The 17,800-nt window shown below is 37.5% G+C and overlaps 1 protein-coding gene across 1 annotated transcript in view; it reads right to left on the reverse strand.

The window, feature by feature from the left end:
- ROBO1 (roundabout guidance receptor 1) overlaps nucleotides 1-14,485 on the reverse strand; it is a 1,262,210-nt gene extending 1,247,725 nt beyond the window's left edge. Inside the window, exon 1 of the mRNA XM_055567829.1 lies at nucleotides 14,387-14,485. The gene's annotated coding sequence lies outside the window, so the exon portion shown is untranslated. The remainder of the gene's footprint in view (nucleotides 1-14,386) is intronic.
- Between the last annotated feature and the right edge of the window lie 3,315 nt (nucleotides 14,486-17,800).

Here is a 17,800-nt window from a genome sequence, read left to right on the forward strand (position 1 = left end):
TTCAAAATTACAATGAGAGCTTTCACCTGGTTTCTTTTTTTTTTAAAATAGCAGTTTTATTGAGATATAATTCACATGTTATACAATTCACTTATTGGAAATATGTAATTAAATGGCTTTTAATATGGAAAAAAAAAAATTACAATGAGATATCACCTCACACCAGCCAGAATGGCTATCATCAAAAAATCCAGAACAATAAATTCTGGAGAGGATGTGGAGAGAACAGAACCCTCTTACTCTATTGGTGGGGATGTAAACTGGTACACCTACGATGGAGAAGAGTATGGAGATTCCTTAAAAAACGAAAAGTGGAGCTACTATATGACCCTGCAATCCACTCCTGGGCATATATCCGGAGAAAATATGATCTGAAAGGATACATGCACCCCAGTGTTCATTGCAGCACTGTTTACAACAGCCAAGCTATGGAAGCAACCTAAATGTCCATCGAAAGAGGATGGATAAAGAAGTGGTATTAAAAAAAAAAGAAATTATGTGCCACTTGCAGCAACGGGAAATAGATGGGGAAACAGTGGAAACAGGGTCAGACTTTATTTTGGGGGGCTCCAAAATCACTGCAGATGGTGACTGCAGCCATGAAATTAAAAGATGCTTACTCCTTGGAAGGAAAGTTATGACCAACCTAGATAGCATATATAAAAGCCGAGACATTACTTTGCCAACAAAGGTTCGTCTAGTCAAGGCTATGGTTTTTCCTGTGGTCATGTATGGATGTGAGAGTTGGACTGTGAAGAAGGCTGAGCACCGAAGAATTGGTGCTTTTGAACTGTGGTGTTGGAGAGGACTCTTGAGAGTCCCTTGGACTGCAAGGAGATCCAACCAGTCCATTCTGAAGGAGATCAGCCCTAGGATTTCTTTGGAAGGAATGATGCTGAAGCTGAAACTCCAGTACTTTGGCCACCTCATGCGAAGAGTTGACTTATTGGAAAAGACTCTGATGCTGGGAGGGATTGGGGTCAAGAGGAGAAGGGGAAGACAAAGGATGAGATGGCTGGATGGCATCGCTGACTCAATGGATATGAGTCTGAGTGAACTCCGGGAGTTGGTGATGGACAGGGAGGCCTGGCGTGCTGTGATTCATAGGGTCGCAAAGAGTTAGACATGACTGAGCGACTGATCTGATCTGATCTGATCTGCAGCAACATAGATGGACCTAGAGAATGACACTGAGTGAAGTAAGTCAGACAGAGAAAGAGAAATATCATATGACATTCTAATATGTGGAATTTGAAAAGAAAATGATACAAATGAACTTCTGTACAAAACAAAGTGAGACTCGCAGACTTAGAGACCAAACTTATGATGCCAGGGGGAAGGGTGTGGGGAAGGTATAGCTAGGGAGTTTGGGATGGACATGGACTCACTGCTATATTTAATATGGATAACCAACAAGGTCCTACTGTATAATACATGGGACTCTGCTCCATGTTATCTGGCAGCCTGGATGGGAGGGGATTTGGGAGGAAGATGGATACGTGAATGTGTATGGCTGAGTCCCTTCACTGCTCACCTGAAACTATCACAACATTGTTTGCAATCAACTCTACCCCAATACAAAATAAAAAGGTTTTCAAAACGTAGGAAAATGAAGCCATCTTCCTCCAAAAGTTCAACCAGGTAAGGCAAGTTTAAGATAAATAAATTGTGCCAATAAGCAAAATACCTACAAATTCATCTATAGCCTGCTAGTCAAAACATCTTCAAATTCATAATCTTTGCAGAAGTTTGTTTCAATATCAAGTTAGATCACCAGATAAGACAAGAAACTTATTTTTTACTGCTATTCATTAGAATATTAGACTACAGAAAAAAAAAAAATACCAGAGAGGATTTCAAGGAACCAAGAAAATATGACATCTTCAGGAAACTAATTCAAAATGCTAGAAGTTATAGATGAAAGATTCAGCTCATCTGTCAGCATGTATCAGAAGCTCAGTATCTAAGGAAAAACTACAAAATAAACTGACCTCTCATTCCTTTTTAAAAATAATTTTTTTTTTTTTGTCAAAGAATTCAATTCATTCTCTGCTGCTGCTGCTAAGTCGCTTCAGTCGTGTCCGACTCTGTGCGACCCCATAGACGGCAGCCCACCAGGCTCCTCCGTCCCTGGGATTCTCCAGGCAAGAATACTGGAGTGGGTTGCCATTTCCTTCTCCAATGCATGAAAGTGAAAAGTGAAAGTGAAGTCACTCAGTCGTGTCCAACTCTAGTGACCCCATGGACTGCAGCCTACCAGACTCCTCCGTCCATGTGATTTTCCAGGCAAAAGTACTGGAGTGGGGTGCCATCACCTTCTTTTCCCCCAATTTTCAAGTTTCTGAACTATAAACATTGCATTAATTGTTTCATTTCCACCTGACCTCAATAGAAGCAATGACGCCTTGTGTACAAAAAGAGTAAACAAAATACTTCTTGCTAGTGGTTTCCTTGTGGCTGACAGGCATTCATGGAGATATCATGATTTAACCACCAAGTGTTGCTTTTAGTTAATATGTTGTTTATCCTTGAGAGGCTGGTTATCAAGTTAATTCTCACCACCCTCAGAACAAGCTCCTGTTTCATAGTGAAAACGCAGACTCTTTCTTTGGTCAGTGAAGAAGGCTGAGCACCGAAGAATTGACGCTTTTGAACTGTGGTGTTGGAGAAGACTCTTGAGAGTCCCTTGGACTGCAAGGAGATCCAACCAGTCCATTCTGAAGGAGATCAGCCCTGGGATTTCTTTGGAAGGAATGATGCTGAAGCTGAAACTCCAGTACTTTGGCCACCTCATGCGAAGAGTTGACTCATTGGAAAAGACTCTGATGCTGGGAGGGATTGGGGGCAGGAGGAGAAGGGGACAACAGAGGATGAGATGGCTGGATGGCATCACTGACTCGATGGACTTGAGTCTGAGTGAACTCCGGGAGTTTGTGATGGACAGGGAGGCCTGGTGTGCTGCGATTCATGGGGTCGCAAAGAGTCGGACAGGACTGAGCGAATGAACTGAACTGAACTGAATCTCCTATACGGAGAAGGCAATGGCAACCCACTCCAGTACTCTTGCCTGGAAAATCCCATGGACAGAGGACCCTGGTAGGCTGCAGTCCATGGGGTCGCTGAGTCGGACAGGACTGAGCGACTTCACTTTCACTTTTCACTTTCATGCACTGGAGAAGGAAATGGCAACCCACTCTGGTGTTCTTGCCTGGAGAATCCCAGGGACGGGGGAGCCTGGTGGGCTGCTGTCTATGGGGTAGCGCAGAGTCGGACATGACTGAAGCAACTTAGCAGCAGCAGCAATCTCCTATAGCTTTAAGAAGCATTATTAACAAATCGAAGTCATTAAATCAGTAGCTGACTTTTTATCATTACATTTGCTTAGTCTCTTTTTCTCTCTAGCCATCACTTTATCTTTTCATTTTCACTGTCTTTGTCACAGCAGTGTTCTGATGGCTGACCTTAGTAACAGCAGCACTTGAAAAAAATAGCAACTAGATGTGAATAACAAGATCCAGCATACTCAATGATCCAGATTACCATCAATGCCATGTGGAGAGGTCACTTATGCCCTGAGTCTAGTGAACAAGTGCCAGCAGCTCTGTTTATAATCATGGTTACTACTCACAATACTGCATTTGACATGTAGATAATGTATTTTAAAAAGATAGTGATATGTTGCCCAGTCGATTTAGTAGGCAATGTTTATACTTTTAACCATCAACCATAGTTATTTTGGATAAAATATCTTTAGTATTATAAATTTTCCTTTTCATAAAAAAGTCCATTCTACACCAGTAATACCACAACCCCCACCATTCCCCTGGCAATGCTGAGATGTACAGGGATTTAAACAGATGGAGTGTGTTATGGGAATGCCCTTATTTATGACCTAAAGGCATCCTTCTTCCCCTTGGGATCAAAGGTGAAGTTATTTTCCATGCTAACTCTGTCCTGAGGCAGAGTCTATCAACTCTGCCACATTTCTGCTGAATTATATGATGGTTTTGAAATGTGAGTTGATGTTCCCTTGAGATGGTGCTTTAATCAGATTCATTACAATAAAAAAATGAATCCTAGACTAACAAAATAAAGTGACAGTATTTTATAGGCAATAGGAAGGAAGATGCACTGAATAATACTTAACAGATCCTTAAGATAAATTTACAGTGAATGCAATTAGCCTCATCCCTCCTAAAAATAGGCTGTTGCCACTCTCTTAAGAGAATTTGATGTAGTGTGCTTCACATGCTTCAGTGCTTTGTGTACTTCACATTTAATAATATATTAGTCATGCTGAGCTTCAGTGTTTTAGATATTGTGATCCTTTGGCATCTCTGCAATCACAAGGCATCAACAATCACATGAATAACAATTATTTCATTTTTGTCATACAGAAGTAGCAGAAAACTTTTCTCAGTAACTTAAAGAGTAATTATAAGAATTTTTCCTATAACATTTATTTTTTATGACACATACTAAGTTTAACTTTTTGCGTTATTAGCCATATTCAATTAGGAACTAAATTATTATATCAGAACTATCATTTAGGTTACTTTAACATTAAAAGTACCAAAAAAATCATTTAACTATCTTTTATAGATTAAAGCATAATAAGTGTTTTTTAAAGACCTCTCTAGTGATGCCTTTATTATTCTAAAGAATTATAATAGAGGATCTTAATTTAAAATATAGTTGTCCTAGATCTATACGTATCTCTTAGGGTATTCCATTTCTCACCTTTTTAAAACATGCCATTAACATTTAATACTATTTCTAAATTTTTATATTGGACATCTGTGCTTATTATATCAATATTTAAAATTCCTCTTATATTTCATCTCAACTCTAGTTAAAGCAAAGAACGAACATTAAAACTATTAAATATCCCTTTAAACCCTTCATTTTCTCATGGTTAATAAACTAAATTATAAGCAATCAAGAGACCTACAGGGCCCAGGTGGTCCTAGTGATAAAGAGCCTGCCTGTCAATGCAGGAGATGGGAGATGGACAGGTTTGATCCCTGGGTTGGGAAGCTCCCTTGGAGGACGGCATGGCAACCCACTTCAGTATTCTTGCCTGGAGAATCCCCATGGTCAGAGGAGTCTGGAGGGCTACAGTCCATAGGATCGCACAGAGTCAGACACGACAGAAGCGACTTAGAGCCTTAAAACTCATTTTTACCTTAAGTGTATTTATTAGGTCTTTGTATTTCTATGCTATATCTTTTCTACCTAGAGGAAGAAGCATCTAAAAGGGCCCCCAATGACCCCTGCCTCCTGGTGTAGTCTTGTATAATTCCCTCCCCTCAAATATTCTGCTTCCAATCAATTGATTATGGCAATACACAGGAAACAGTATGTCCACGACTAGGCTACACAATATTGAGACAAACATCTTGTCAACAAACTCTATTTATTCCTTATTGGGTTGTATGCTTGGTGAGACAGTCAGGCATGTTAGAAAGCCCCACACGGCAAAGCCCCATGTTAGAAAGCCGCATACCTTAGGGTAGCCTCTGGCCAGGAGCCAACAAGAAACTGAGGCTCTTAGTCCAATAGCCCTCTCAACTATGCAAGTTAACTCAACTATGCAAGTTAGCTGAGGTTTCAGATGAGACCCCAGTCCCAGGAGACAGCTTGATTGCAGCCTCATGAGAAACAAAGAACCAAAAGACCATAAGGCATGCTTGAATCTGTGATCCCCAGAGAGTCTGAGCCAACTGTGCTTAAGCCACTAAGTTTTGAGGGTCATTGGTTAACTATCGATAGATTAAATAATACACTTCCTTAGACTTTATTTACCTTGGGATTCCCTGCCACTTTTCAAGAAATCTAGAGGGCTCCTGTAATCCCACTCTGAAGTAGTAGATCCCTTCACTGTCAGTCCTTATCCTTCTCACTTGCCACCCCAGGCTGCAATTTTTCTTTGGTTATCATTACCTCATAAACTCTAGGAAGATGATTCCTTTTCCAGTATTCTAGGGTTGCATCAGTATAAACCTAAAACAATCACTATAGATTGCTTTTCCCTGATGTTGACAAGTCACTCGTATATGGCTCCGTCCTCATCATTGAGATCTGAGTGTCAGTTAACTAGAGAACTCACAGGATTGGTCAGCCAAGGCAATGAAAAAAGGTGAGTAGGAAGAATCACCTCTCTTACTGATATTTACAGGTTATGCCACTATACTGCAACCACAAAGATGGCCATTGTCATTTTAGGAGTGGCAGAAAAAAATGACAAACATTATGCCCGGTAAGTCATGTTATGCCTATGATGTGATATGACATAATATGATTTGATATGATGCCACTAAATTAATACTCTGGAATCACCCTGCCTCCCCCACCTTTTTTTTTTTTAATGTGGCACAGTTAAGCTAATTTTACATGGGTCTTTTGTAACCTGTAGTTAAGAGCATCCTTACTGATATACTTGCTAGAACGTATGACTTTCAACTGATGCTACTTACATGCAGAGCTTTCTGTTCATGTACTAGGACAGAGTATAAGAGCCATCTTTACACAGCATTAATCACATAATATAATCATGCTCACAATCATCTACCTGCTTTGAAATTTTCCCTTTAAGCCCCAAAATTATATCTGGCACTTATTTGATCTCACCACAACTTGCAGCTCTGCAATTTGAAGAGATCTCATGCAAACAAATCAGAAATGGACAACAAGAGCTTAGCAGCTTTTCTCAAACTGGGCTCCTCATCTGAATTGCAGAGCACAAGACGTAATGTGAATGACAATTTTATCAATTCTGCAGAGGAAAGCACAAAAGTATTTCACTATTGCCAATCTAGTAGAGAAGTTAATTCATTACAGACAAGGGGTGCCTTCAGGCATTTGGACTTAAGTCACTCCTGGGACACCAGCCGTGAAAGGATGTTCTGGTTGTTAATCCCATACTTGCTCAGCTACATTGGCTCCTTCCACCTTTTATTGCAGTTTTTGATTTTTCTCCAACAAAACCTGTAGCATTGAAATATTCTTGATCCCTCTGTTCTCAGGATCAGACTTTATATAAAATTATTTCATCCAGTCATCTTTTCCAGAATTATCTTTTTGTAATGACACCATATAGGGATTCTAATCCATATGAGAATGCCAGATATGTATTAGGATTTTAATGTGCGCTCCGTGTTGAAAGATCAAAAAGGGGCAGCTTGTATGTTAATCCATTATGATTATGGCACAGCCAGATACCAAATTTATGTTAAATAAAGAATGATAAATTGATTTTGTTATACATTAATTCAGTATCTTTTTGTTCACATGTATTTTAGTTTTTAATTATTTTATTGATATTATATCTGAAAAGAAAGGTCTTTCACAGTATGCTATTTACCAACATCATGGTAAAATCAACCACCTTTGATGGTGGTTTTAATTAAGCCAGATATATTTGTGCTAATATTTCTTGCAAAGGGAAGATAGTTTTCAATTGATATCTAATCCTATGAGAATAAGGTATATAAAAGGGAATCAGCCATATAGGGTACATCTAAAATTAAACTTCAGGGGTCTGTTTATATGCAGGGTGGGAAGAGCAGGGTAATAAGGGCATTTCAAATGCAAATTCAAGGAGTGCTTTGTGACACAGTTTAAGCTCCATCTCATAGTCTGGGGGTTGACTAATTGAATTGCTATTGATAAGATGTCACTTAAAGAGACATCTCTGCAGTGAAACATGAGTTTGCTGTAAATGACCTGTCATTAAAGTCTCGGGTAATGTCCCTGTCTAGACTGAATTAAAATGTACCTACTAGCGATGGGCTCGGGAGGAGTTAAACCAGCAAAGATGGGGGGAACTCAGTGTCCATGAGGCACTAGAGAATTATGCCTCAGGTGCTATGTTAATTTACTCGCTGGCAAACATTAATTGAAGCCAATCAATAAAGCAGGTAGAAAAGCTGGGAACTGTAGCTACATTAATTTCCCAATATACTCAGATATATTTTTACCTAAAAGATGTAGAATACTAGTTTTGAATTTTTCATTATATCCATGTAAATAATATAATTAGTTTTCCTTTAAATTAATTTACTTATTTTAATTGGAGGATAATTATAGTATTGTGATAGTTTTTGTTATACATCAACATGAATCGGCCACAGGTAAAAGGTGTAATTAGTTTTGTATCATTTTCATACAAAAGATAATAATATTGAAATCATAATTTAAAGACATGGTTTTTAAATCGGGTTTTCCCAACTGTTTCACATTTAGCCAGGAATCACTTTAAATAACTGAAATTCAAATTCAACTAGTATATAAATATTATTCATCAAAGCCCATGTATAAAAACCTTTTCCATAAAAACATACATATTATATATATTTTAATCCTTCGTATTGGGAATGAATTAATCCTTACCAACCCTTATCCACATCTCAGTAGAGATATAAACTATTGGCCTTAATTCTTCCTATTAACATGTGTAGTATGTAATACATCCTATTACAAACAGAATAAACATAAACACATTTTTCAAGACATATTTTAGAGATGATATATATTGCCATCCAAAATTTAGTAATATGTTTTTCTATAGAGCAAGCCCCATATATTGTATCCTGTTTTAAAATTTAAATATTATTTTTAATTTCTGAGACATCGCTAGGCTGGTGTTCCTCAAGATATTTTAGTGGCTTCAAATTAAAAAGAATCATTACATTTTAAGTGCCTATCACACTTATACACATGAAGACTCAGCTATGTCAAGAAGCAGATACTATGGCGATACTGGGCGGTCACTTAACAAGGAATAGGTGGACAGCTAATGTCACATCTCAGAAAACTGTAAATGTTTTTCATCTTTATTTATATTTCATCTATATTTATCTTATTATATCACTTCTGATCTTAAAACTAACCATTATTGTTAACTGAGGGGGATTAGAAAGGTGAAAAATTATAATTAAAAAGGTGGAATAGTTATACTAGCTATCACAAACTCATTTAAAACAACAAATTTTAATATTGACAATTACCTATATCAAAGTTATATTGCCTCTAAAATATAACTGCATTTCCCATTTGGTATAAAAAATGTCTACACAGACTGCCTAGATATTTTTCGATAATCATTTATCTTATCATATCTTAATAGCATATGCCTTTAAAAATGTAATTTCAGTCATTTAAAGTTGTTTCTGGCCAAAACCCAGGATTTTGCTGATTTTCTTTTCAAATTCTATATTAAGCCATTTGATGAAAATCATTATATAGCAAGTTCTCTTCCTGTAAATCACTATAATTTGGCATGATTTTCTTTATTTCTGACTGAAAAGCTTCATGGATGATATAAAAGGGTAATAGGAAATAGTATCATCCATTATTTTTAGAAAATCACACATAATTGGGCAAAAGGCTAAAGTATATAAGAAATATATCAAATGATGAGCCTATGAAAAATAAAATATATTTATTTTATTTTTATTTCTAATGTCCATTATAGTTGTTACATATGGTTCATTTTATTTGGGAGTTGCTGAAATTTAATTCTTAATGAATAATCATGTATTGTTCTTAGGGTGTTTTCATTATGTCCATTTCTTTCTGAATTAATGTTCTTTAAAAAAAATTCTTAAGCTACATCAATAATTTTGCTTTTTACACTCACTTTTGTCAGGGAATCAGACTGCCTTTCCATTCACTGTGTGACTCTAACACTGCATGGCCTAGTTCTCAGAGATTAAGTTAACTTGTAGCTGAGGGGAGGTTAGAGGTTTTGAAAAGAGACCTGCGTCAAAGACTCTGACACGCAATTTTCCTGGCTGAGATGAGCTTCTGAATTAGAGTACATGGAAATTCCAATAAAGCCAATTAAAATTTCCAAATGAGGCAAAAGGCTAAAGTCAAGACCTGTTAGTACATGTCTCTTTGAGAAAAACAATCTTGCTTAGAAAAAAATGCCTTATTAATTTCATATTGACCACTTTCAGTACCTGGAAGAACAATGTTTCAGTAAATTAGAACAAAATCAGAAGGCCATTTTATATTCATATCCACATATAATCTCTGTATTTATTTTATTTTCAATTGTCCAAAGTTTTACTCATAACTTGCTTTTCATTTTGTGTTGCATCACCATGAATATTATGTCAAGCTTTATTAAATAAGGGGAGGGGGTACTGTGAAGAAGCAGCCGTCTGCCACTGCAAGAGAAAGGTTGGCATTTGGCTGTGTGCTAACTAATTAAATGTCACTGAGTCCAGAGGCTAAATACGCATCAGTTGATGATTTGGTAGATTTTACTGCTGCATATGTAGATTTAATTATAGTGTGATTGAAACTAATAAAGTGGCAGTACATTCCAGAAACATATTTTGTGACCCATGATTTCTCTCTGAAAGAGCTTACTAACCATTGCCCTTACATAGTGTTATATTTCGCTAAGTTCATTATAGAGACAATTACATAGCAAATTAACAAGTATTCACCTGTGTATTATCCACTGATGATTCTCTAGTTGATCCAAAATTAACATCTTTGTTCCATCATCTAATAGGTGTCAAAAATCCTTCCCTAACTATCATGGTTCTGGAAAGTCTTTTTAATATATATTGTTTAAACCTATCTATATATTATGTCTATCTATATATCACATATATATTATACAATGTATATATCTATACATTATCATATATACTCTAATCCAGAAAATTTCTACTTCTTCATTCAGGTTGTATATATACACACTTTTATTTTTTTTTAAACAATCATAGTACCTAAATGAGGGGAGAGAAAATATGATTTAGGGAATATCCTCTTCTGAATTTTCTTTGCAGTTTTTATCTATTAGAAATGATAACCATGAATCAACAATAGAAGACACCCTCTTTGCTAAAATTGCCGATATGTTCTTCCTATGTAACTCTTAGGACTTCCCTAGTGGCTCAGATGGTAATGTGTCTGCCTACAGTTATCCATTGATTGGGCACCATAATGCAAAAAAAATAGTGATGTATGTAATCATAATTAGTAATTACCCATAAATTATATTTTAATTTGATATCCACTTTGCTTATTTTAAGATATCTGCAAAGTAATTTTACTCCCCACCTTCTCCACCCCAGTGGTGAACAATAGGGAAATTTAACCTGGAATGAAAAGACTGGTACAAAAAGAGCTAATAGGTAAATATATTTGAGAATGCTTTCTTCAAAGTATACTTAATTGGTCTTTTGGACTCTGTGGGAGAGGGCGAGGATAGCATGATTTGGGAGAATGGCACTGAAACATGTATATTATCATATGTGAAATGAATCGCCAGTCCAGGTTCGATGCATGATACAGGATGCTCGAGGCTGGTGCACTGGGATGACCCAGAGGGATGGGATGGGAGGGAGGTGTGGGGGGGTTCAGAATGGGGAACACATGTACACCCATGGTGATTCATGTCAATGTATGCAAAACCAATACAGTATTGTAAAGTAATTAGCCTCCAATTAAAATTAAATAAATATATATTTAAATTAATTAAAATTTAAAAAAATAAATAGATAAAGAAAAGAGGAAAGGTCAATTTCCTTAAGAAATAAAGTTGGTAACAGCTTTGGTTTAAAAAAAAATACTTAATTTCCTTAGAGTGAATATACATTATCAAATCTCTAACATCTGGCAGAAACATGTATCGGAAGTTCTGTTCTTCCAAAGACTGGCAGTTGAAATTATGACTTGTAATCACTGTGAAAATGTCTGTTTTGTATATTCAAAGTTAGGTCATTTCCTCCTCCACATCTGACAGTCAGAAAACATGCTATTCTGGTGACTTTTAAAATAACCATGATGTCCCTTTCATATAATTTTCCCCCTTTAATGCATCTTCATCTTTTGTGAGATGAAATTGTGATATCAGAAAACAATGAAAGAAAGTAATATTTTTAAAAGTGTGTATGGAAGGAACAGTGAGCAATGCTTAAATGTTTTACTTTTTTTTCTTGCTCTTCCACTACAAAGCAATTAATTAAATTATATTTTGGGGGATCTTTTGCAAAAAAAAAAAAAAAAAAAAACCTTCCTGCATACGTCAGAATTATTAGCAAAGTATCTGAAATATGTCCCTAGACTCTTTCAACCAACTCAAATTCTCTAAGGCTTGGATAAGGTCTTTTTATTTAAGTTTTAAAAAGCCCAAGTAGGTGATTTGGATGCTGATCCCTGATTAAAAGCTAGTATATTAAAGTAAGGAAGCAATGAAGCAAATAAGATTATCTGACACTTTTCATCTTGAACCATGCCGGACACAACGAAGTTTGTAATCTCTGTAATCTGTATCACGTTCAAAACACAAAGCAAATAAAAACCAATAAAAAACAGTACATATCAAGTGGGCATAAATATTAGCCAGACCTATATTACAGGTTTTATTGACATACAAGTTTTCCAAATTGTTAAACAAAAATATAGTATTGATGGAGCTTCAAGCTCATCCAAATGACACAGGAATTATAACCTCTGCCTAAAGGGTTTTGAATGTGTATGTTGTTAATAAAATTCAGGCTTGAGAATCTATATCTGCTCAGCTGTTTTGAAAACAAATATGTGGATGAAATATTTTTAATCTTATGAAATTCCTAGGGATAGGGCGGTGAAATAAAAATATTTAAAATTTGAGACTGGATCAGCTATTCAAATATAAATATTGTATATGTTTTATTTTAAAATTACATTAAATTATACTAACCTAAAACAAAGATGTTAGAATTCTTTATTAAAAATTATTTTTAAAGAAATTGTTATTTTATGACAAGGAAATAGAACAGAAATTCCTTATTTATTCACAGAAAAGGGGCAGGAGCAGTTCCTTGGGAAGACATAAAAATGCAGGAATATTCTGCCATAACTGTGTAGACTCTTCTAAACCTTACCTCACTCTCCCCATTCTCAGCTAATCATGTTGAAAAAATTTTTTAAATTTTGTGGTCTACAAGTTACAAGTTTGAATCCATACAATCTATGTGTCCTTGTCACTCTGTGAAAATCTATATTATAGTAAGAACTTCCTTTATTTGAAATACAATAGTCACTTTTGCTCATTTTTCACATTTCAAAAATTGCTGATAAACTTTCTTTGACTTCTGTGACGCATATCTATATTTTCTCTCTACTTTTCTCCACTCAATTTAAAACTCTAATTATACCTTAAGGTTGATAATCCTAAAGATCTTGCCCCTCCCCCCTGCCTTTTTTTCAGTTTGTATGGTATATTCCTAGTGCTTCCATTTTCATGGCTTAAAGTTACTATATCTATGCTGGAGACTCACAATCAGCTTCTCTTTCCTGTATCTTCATGATGATATCTTCAAACCCATACACATTACTATCTACAGAATGCCATTATTTCCAAAAACCGCTCATCATCTATAACCTAGATCATCTAACCACCCTGTGCTTAGTAGCTCAGTTAATGTCCAGCTCTTTGCGACCCCATGGACTGTAGTCTGCCAGGCACCTCTGTCCATGGGGATTCTCTAGGCAAGAATACTGGAGTAGGCTGCCATGTCCTTCTCCAAGTGATCTTCACAACCTAGGGATCAAACCCAGGTCTCCTGCATTGCAGGTGGATTCTTTACCATCTGAACCACCAGGGCTGCTGCTGCTAAGTCGCTTCAGTTGTGTCCGACCTGTGCGACCCCATAGACGGCAGCCCATCAGGCTCCCCCATCCCTGACATTCTCCAGGCAAGAACACTGGAGTGGGTTGCAATTTCCTTCTCCAATGCATGAAAGTGAAAAGTGAAAGTGAAGTCGTTCCGTCGTGTCCAACTCTTAGCGACCTCATGGACTGCAGCCTACCAGGCTCCTCCGTCCATGGGATTTTCCAGGCAAGAGTACTGGAGTGGGGCGCCATTGCCTTCTCCGAACCACCAGGGTAGCAGCCCCCAAAATAGCCAACCAACAAAAAGATTTGTGTGTCCTACTCCATGAATGGCATCTGCCAAGAATTTTCCCTGATTCAAACACCTGAGCATCATCATCAAATCTTCCCCATCTCCATTCAATTCATTCAATCTGCAAGCACTATGGTTTTTACTTCTTAAAATCTAGATTTAATTCACCATTTTCCCATCACCACCTAGTTTAGGCTACAATTATTTTTTCCAAATTACTGCAAAAGCCCGATTATCTTTTACCTTCTGTATTTCCCATTAACCTTACATTAGAAGAGCTTTCTTACATGCAAATATAACTATATTTCCATTAATATTAAAATGTTTTAGTCAAGGGAGAAGCATAATAAAGTTTTTTCCCTCAGGAGGGAACTCTCCATAAACTCACCTCTTTGATCTTTCTTCACACCCACCTCCTTTCCCTTTTCTACCCCTCTCTTCCCTCACTTACCTACAGCAGCCCTCAGTACTAACCTTAGGCTGAACTGGATTCACATCCTTATAGGCACCTGTTCCTTCTCAGCTCCATGCCTTTTCCCTTTGTTTTCCTCTAGCAGGATCCCTCTTCCCGTCATCCTCTTCATTTCAGTTGTAGGTTCAGAGATTAGTTCTTCCCAGAACCCCTTCTTGACCAATCCCAAATATGGTTATAGAATTGTGTATGCTTTTCTGTACTACCATACCCTCTGTTCTTCCCCTATTATATTATTTCTGTTGTCCTGTATTTTCCATTATTGTGTATTCCCCCTTAAAAATAGACACCATGGCTTTACTGTTCTCACCTGTGCCCAATTCTTAGGTTCTACTCCCCTGCTTAGCACTCTTCTGCCTAATTACCTTGTGATAAGATCCACTATTCTTACCAACATTTAACTCTATTTTAGTCACTTTCCTGTTATTCCTTCTTCTTACTTTATATATATATATATATATATATATATATATATATATATACGTATACACACACATATATATACATACATCTCATTAAAAACATACAAACAATACAAAAAAACATACAACCCCCTCTATACCACTAACCTGCTAAAAAACTTCATGAAAATTTGAATGGCATTGGCTATCTCTAGATTTGCATTTGTCTCAAACTGAATATTTCACTGACTATAACTTCACTACTGTCTTTATTCCAAAACTAAAACAGTGTGCGAAATTCACAAATTACCACTGCCAAATGAAGTGGGCATTTATATTTAGTATTCAGTTCAGTTCAGTCGCTCAGCTTTGTCTGACTCTTTGCTACCCCAAGGACTGCAGCACATCAGGCCTCCCTGTCCATCACCAACTCCTGGAGTTTACTCAAACTCATGTCCATTGAGTCGATGATGCCATCCAACCATCTCATCCTCTGTCATCCATTTAGTGTTTAATAAGTGAGAATTTATATTTATCCAGAAAGTTCATTCTTTAACAGTGCTAAAAATTTCCACTTGCACGGCAGGAGATGCAGGTTCAATCCCTGGGTTGGGATGATCCCCTGGAGAAGAAAACGGCAACCCACTCTAATGTTCTTGCCTGAAAAACCCCATGGACAGAGAAGCCTGGTGGGCTACAGTCCATGTGGTCACAAAGAGTCGGGCATGACAACAACAAAAAGCTCCAGTGAATTCCAGTACTCCTGTGCATACCCCAAAATCGAGAGCTTAGTAAACAAACAACTTCTTGCTCTGAACCAGTACTTCTCAAATTTAAAAGTATATGAAAAAATCACCTGTGGTCTTCTTGAAATGCAGCCAGAACTTCAGCAGGTCTTGGTTGTGGCCCCAGCCTTCACTTTTCAAATCCCCATGCCAAAACTGCTGGTCTTCAATCCATGCGTAGAGCAGTAAGTACTATCTGCAGTTTTTTTTTGTTGTTCACTCAGTCGTGTCCAACTCTTTTGTAACCCAAAGGACCATACCCCACCGGGCTCCTCTGTCCGTGGGATTCTCCAGGCAAGAATACTAGAGTTGGTTGCCATTTCCTTCTCCAAGTGATCTTCCTGACCCAGGGACTGAGCCCAGGTCTCCTGAATTGCAGGTGGATTCTTTACCGCTGAGCCACTGGGAAAGTGCACTATTTTCAATATAGTGTAGTAACTGTGGAATTTTAAAAATATCACTCCCTGGGCACCCCTGGGGATTGATTTCATTGGTCTAGGTGTGAGTTAGTTTCTGGGAGTTTTCAATGCCCCCCAGTTGATTCTGCTGCTGCTGCTGCTGCTGCTCAGTCGCTTCAGTCATGTCCGACTCTGTGCGACCCCATAGACAGAAGCCCACCAGGCTCCTCCGTCCCTGGGATTCTCCAGGCAAGAACACTGGAGTGGGTTGCCATTTCCTTCTCCAGTGCATGAAAGTGAAAAGTGAAAGTGAAGTCGCTCAGTCGTGTCCGACTCTTTGTGATCCCATGGACTGCAGCCTACCAGGCTCCTCCATCCATGGGATTTTCCAGGCAAGAGTACTGGAGTGGGGTGCCATTGCCTTCTCCACAGTTGATTCTAATATGAAGCAAAGTTCAAGAACAACTGATATAAGTCATAACAACCTCTTCTTCCATGAAAATTCTTTTTCTAATTATTGAGGAACAAAACATGTGGATATGAGTGTAAACTAATGCTCGTTCAACCCCTGCTTCTCAGAAAGTGTAGGTGGATGGATTCATATCATCTGGGTCACCTGGAAGGATTTGTATTTTTATCAAGATGCTTGGGTGATTTGGGTGCACCTTATATTTGAGAAGTTCAGGACTGGGGCATTTTATTAATTCAAATAGGCATTTATTTATTTAGATAATTTTTCAGTGATGTACAGTTGACATGGAACATACTAGTTTTAGGTGTATAACAATGGTTTGGTATTACGTATATATTGTGAAATGATTACAACAGAAATTTTAGTTAACACTGATTATTACACACAGTTACCCACCTAGGAATGCAGGAAATGTAAGAGATGCGGGTCCCATCTCTGGGTCAGGAGGATTCCCTGGAGGAGGGCAGGGCAACCCACTCCAGTATTCTTGCCTGGAGAATGGACAGAGGAGCCTTGGAGGGCCATGGTTCCATGGGGTCACAAAGAGTTGGACACTACTGAAGCAGCTTAGCTCTCACGCATACTGAGAATGAGACTGGAGCGTTAGGGAAGACCCACATTATTGAGATCTGTGAGAAAAGGGCAAGGAGTTTGCATTTTATCCTAATTGAGAAGGGGCGACATGGGAATTTTCAATTAAGATATGATCTTGTTTTCATTATTAAGAAATTGTTCTGGCTGCTGTGAGATGTGACTACAGAGTGAGGAGGGACTAAAGTGCAAACACTGGGGCCAGTGATGAGGTTATTCCTTATAGCGATAAAAATGAGAGATGAGGATAGCTTAGACCAGAAAAAAAAAAAAAAAAAAAAAAAAAAACTCTCATCAATGCCTGCCTTTCATTCTGTGCTTGCTGTGTGCACCTCCTCCAAGTGGGCAGCACTTCCGACTAACAGGTCAGCACACAGTGTTAGTAACATTCCATATCAGCTACTCTTAGGATCATTCAAGTCTCCACCCAATGATCTAGTTATGAGAAACGACCATAAAGACAGACTTCAATATGTTTATATACTAATAATCACCAGGTGATTTATAACTGAACTCCAAAGGTTTCCCTAAATGCATAGTTCCATCTCTGTGCCTCAGCAACCATTTAGTGCATGGCAATGTCCCTGAATTATTATTAACTTCATTCCCAAGGAACTTGGAGAATTGTAATAAGCAGCCTTTATTCAGTGTAATTGTTGACTGAATATATTTCAACTGTTTCTTTTCTCTGCTTCTAGTCTCTAAAAAGAAGTTTAGGTTTAAGAATAGTATGTGTATTTTTCATTTCCTTCAAAACTGTTTCTTACTT

The sequence above is a fragment of the Bubalus kerabau genome, chromosome 2 (genome assembly GCF_029407905.1).
Source record: "Bubalus kerabau isolate K-KA32 ecotype Philippines breed swamp buffalo chromosome 2, PCC_UOA_SB_1v2, whole genome shotgun sequence".
Lineage (NCBI taxonomy): Eukaryota > Metazoa > Chordata > Mammalia > Artiodactyla > Bovidae > Bubalus > Bubalus kerabau.